Genomic DNA, 5078 nt, shown 5'->3' with positions numbered 1-5078 from the left:
ACTCAGACGCATTCACAGTGTGATGAGCTGACAAGCGTTGCTAATTGTGGCTTTTTCAACTCTTCCACCACGTAATATTTCTGGGTGCCTCACGTTGTTATCACCACAAGACAATCATTCAGCCGTGCCACTCCTTCAGGGGGCCGTTGACAGAGATAATTACGGCTGGCGAGAGCTGATCCACCCTTCATAGTTAACTGTTGGTGTTGTTACCCAACACGGATTAGTAATTTGTAGCTGCCAGTTTTCTTCCCCTCTCCCCCCTCAGAGCTGAGCTTTAATGCCATTTTGCAGTCCAGGACAAATGAGCACCCCTCCCCGCTTACCTCTGGCACAAACACTTTTTAACTAAACTATTCCTTGCTGGTCAAATTTGACTACTCATCCCATTCCAACGCTGACTATGCAGCTGAAACTCCCAGAACAACCCAGCGGGCCAAGCTGCTGGAAGATCCTGTGGTGACTAAGCTGTTTGGGGGACAATATCTGTAGTTTCAGAGCAGGAGTTGGGCAACATTACTTTAAAAGTGCCAAGGTCCCCAGTCTCCACCTCTTGCTGGTAGGGGCTGGAGGGAGCAGCTAATGTTCTATAATAACCTTTCATTCTAGTACACTTCATAAACTATCAGATGCATCTGTAGAGCCACTCTAATGCAGCCACTTCTGGGGAGGAGGGCAGCAGCCAGACGCGCCAGTGGGAGAAAGGGAAGTTTTGACCAATGATGCTCAGAAAAATCCCTGAGGCCTGAACTAAAGTAGTGGTCAAGCCTTGTTAATATAAAGCAAAGTTAGCAAGAGACAGGCCATGAGCAGAAGTCAGAGAACCTGGCAAGAACAGGGCTGGTATTGCAATAACACACATTCCTAAGAAGTGCCAGGCACAGGACACTCGCACATTCCAGAACCCCTCAACAAAGCATGGCACAAATCCCGCCTCCCCCAGGATATTGAGAACACACTGACCCCACCAAAGATAAGGTCAGGATAACAGTGTGATGGATAAAGCTGTTTTGATCGAACCAACATGTACAAGAGTGATAAGAACCCACGTTGGGGCAGTAACTCGCTACATCAGAGGGGCAATATGTAACTTTTTTGTACTGGGATATAAAATGAAGTCTCAGAGGGAGAGGCTTTGGCTGGCCTAGGGGACAGTGGAAAGCCCTGCCACTAATTGAGCTAGTCCATTGCAATGGGCATACACGCGTGAGTGTGCCTGTAACCACTGAGCCAGGGCATTGGGACCGTGCTTTGTTGACAATAAACCTGACCAAGTGCCTTTGCTATGAACTGAGTCTGTGGTTATTGGGCAGTTCAGCTGGAGCCCGCTGTATGGGCGATCTGGCCAGAGTTAGTACGCAGAGAGCACACACGCACATGCACAGCCAAATAGCTATCAACAGGCAACATTGTCACTTTCAAAACAGGTCATTCGGTTACAGAAAATTCAAACCAAAGATGATAAAGCGACCTCAAGAGCTGTAACCTGGCTACGAGCAACACAGCTACATCTGTATCACCCTGGCAGCAGCAGCAGCTGTCCTACCTCCGTCGGCTGAGTACACAAATCCTGTCCTCTGCAGTCAGCCTTTTCATAGACATGAGCTTTTCCAAAGGTCCCCATCTGAACACACTCCCTTACCCTCTTCTTGGGGAAGGATCTGGCTGGCTGCTGGATTTCCCCCCCAGTTTATGTCATTCCTTGGCTGCCGAATTGGTCGCAGAACCTGTATGCTGCTGCAGAATTCTACTCTGTAATCAAAGATTTCATTAAAGGCTGTTTCTAGTCCTTATGGCTATGAAGGCAGCCATCTGACTGCACTTTTGGCTTCCTGAGTCTGCAAACAACCTGAAGTGATAAATCTAAATGCTGTGCTTCCCCGTTCAGCACCATACAATGTTGACACTGGAGCCTAATGTTGATGCTTTAAACATCAACATTGTTTCCCGTGTCATTTTATCAGAAGCACCATGCTAATGTGGTTAGCAGTCACTGCTGGATGTTACGGCAGGGTGCTGTTGGGCAGCTAAGGGGCTGATTGCCTTTGCTGGGGCCTTTGGGCTGGTCACATCTGTTTCTTCCCCTCATGCAGCTTGTTTGGTGGTTCTCAGCCTGAGGGCTCTCAGGAGCCGCTGTTCCTGGCCCACACACCATGGGCTATGGGGCACTGTCTTCTAGAGTCTGGCTGTGTTCAGGGACACCCCTTCTTGGCTGACAAATGGAAAGAATGCAAGAGGGGCCACTTCCCAGCCATAGGAATCATGGTTCCTATGTACTGCTGGATGACCCAGCTACAAGAGTGCCACAGGGATTGTGGCCTCATCTATGGAGGGGTGCTCGGAGCTGGTTCCTCCAGATGCCTTTTCTCTCTCACATACACAGGCAGCCTGAGGGCCCACAACCATTCAGTTTCCTCAGCACCCCCTGGGTCTCTCACACCCACCCCAGCCTCTGCTGGGGTTCCGAGTTGCCCCCCACCCCCAGAAGAGAAAAGACTCATGAGGTTGGAGCCAGTCTATTCCAGGAGCAGAGCATCAGATGCTTTGTCCAGTCCAGTCTGAAGCGCCCATGGTCCCCTGAACTGTACTGTGGATGTCCCAACGCAGCAGTTCTTAATCATTCTGCTCATAACAACAGCATAGGGGGAGAGACCAAGATAGCCAGCCTTGCCTCAAAGGGTCTCCTTTACATTTCCTTTCCCTGGGGTAAGGAATGAGGGACTACATCACACCAAGAGGCAGGATGGATGCAGCACCATGATAGGCAGTGGGCATTTTCCGGATGCTCCCCATCCCATCCATGCTGGGCTTTCAGCTCTCTTGGTGCTCTCTCTAGATAGTTCATCACGCACCACTTTTTACTGGTTCGCTGGGAGATAACCAGTATTGCAAGCCCCTGTGAGGCCCAGTGTGAACTAACAGTGACAGGTGTCAATGATTGTTGGATACAGCAGGTATAAATCATGCACGGCAGCCAGCCTGCATGTAGAACTCCATTTGTACCTCCCCTCTGGGCATGAGCCCATTGATACATGTGCTGTGAAAGGAAGAGGAGTTGTATCTAAGACTCTGCAGGGTATGTTACAAATAGGAACTTGAGCCCTTGGATGCACTGAGCGCCGCACCTCCAGCGCCATGTCTGCAGCAAATGAAATGATGTGCTCCATGAGAGCCCAGATTGGCATTGGCCTTCCATCATGGAGCCACTGACAGAAGAACAAATGAGGCATGAGCCTCCATTATCCTCCCCCACCAGTGTCCCCTGGAGGATTCAGTGGCTGGAACTGGGATATTCTGACAAGCCTCACTCCTGTGGTGTCTCCTTAGTATACATAGTGGGCTGTTGACCTAATTCTATGCACAAGTGCAGCAATTGCAGGAATACCGGAAACAGCTGTAATTAAGGATGCAGAATGGTTTCCATTCTAAGCTCCTGGTTAAATATGCTGATAACTTTCCTGATTGTTCCCCTTCCAAGATGAGATTTTCCAGTCTTTGTCTCTACTCAAGGGTGATTTTTATTTCTAAGTTGGAGCTAAAATGGTTCATCAGTTTGCAAGAACAAGGAAACTGCATGGAAATATCCTTTTCCTCTGATCAGTCAATTCTTGTGACTTTTTCCCCAGATGCCTTTGATAGATTTGTAGAGTTAATTTTTGTAAATTGGTAGAATTAATCCTCACTGAGACAGATTTCTGAGTTCTGTGGTGGAAACTGATGTGGATTTGACTGAGTTATGAGCCTGGGAAATGCACTCTGTGCATGCCCAGTACATGGTGAATGGCAGTGGTAAGCTCGGAAAGGAGAGACATTCACCCCGGTTAGGAAGGGCTACCCAAGGGCTAGGCACCACTTAACTCCTGAGAACTTAAGGAGGGCATTGAACTTGTGCTGATCCCCTGCACGGAGGAGGGTTTAATCCAAAGTGCCCAGTTTCAGCTGCGTGCCTAACTTAGCTACACAATATGCAAAAGCTCAAGTAAGGTTTAGCTGCATAGTTACTTGGATTGCATCTCAGGTGATGGCATATATGTAACAATGCCCCTGATTGACTCACTTGTAGACTGAACCTGGGAACTTTGGATCTTTTGAGCTTCTACTGCTTGGGCTAAAGGAGTAGATCCAGTAAAGCAGCCTCATCAGCCTCTGTACTTGGTCTAGCCTCCAGAGGGAGACAAGGAACCAGGCCATGTTAGTATGTGGTACACACAAATACTGGGTGCTGAGTGAATTAGTACATACCTCAGACTGGAGAGACAAGGACTTACCCTAGAGAAACACTACACAAAGATACATTATGACAATGGAAATAGTGTAAGTATACAGGGACGATGAAGTGAGCTGTAGCTCACGAAAGCTCATGCTCAAATAAACTGGTTAGTCTCTAAGGTGCCACAAGTACTCCTTTTCTTTTTACGAATACAGACTAACACGGCTGTTACTCTGAAACCTATACAGGGACGAAATATAATATTAGAAGATATTCTCAATATGTATCCAAGGTTGTAGAAAAAGAGTGTCTGATGTTATATATATTGTATTGTTTGAGACACAGTATGTGATCATAAAGGTTGTATCGCAGTGCATGCTCACAATAGGGCAGAGTTAAGGTTGTATAGGCAACCTTCACTGTGTCATTGCCTGCATCTGAGTGCTTAATTGTAAGGTGATGGGTCACCCCTGAACTAAAGTCTGATTAAGCCACATGTGGTGATGAGTCATTAGGCTCCAGCCAATCCCCAAGCCAGGAGCTGGTCTGGTGATTCTCAGGGCAGGTATATAACCCTCACAGGCGAAACAGTGGCTCAGTGTCACCTTGTGGCTTGAAATGTTCCTCTGCCTGACAGTGGCAACACATGCCACAGGCCTTCACATGCTTTTGCTCCTGTCCCAGCCCTGTTCCTAGTGCAGCTCCAGTCTAGCTCTTGCTCTGCCTTATTCCAGCCCTGCTTTGGACTCCTGATTCTGGCTCTGAGCACTAGCCCTGACTCCCACTCTCTGACCACTAGGCCTGAGTTGCCCCTGAAAGCAGATTGGGGTGGGGGTATTTTAACTGGAAATAGAACATGTCTGAGAGA

The sequence above is a fragment of the Chelonia mydas genome, chromosome 8 (assembly GCF_015237465.2).
Source record: "Chelonia mydas isolate rCheMyd1 chromosome 8, rCheMyd1.pri.v2, whole genome shotgun sequence".
Lineage (NCBI taxonomy): Eukaryota > Metazoa > Chordata > Testudines > Cheloniidae > Chelonia > Chelonia mydas.
The sequence above is the reverse complement of the archived record's forward strand: the minus strand, read 5'-3'. Positions refer to the sequence as shown.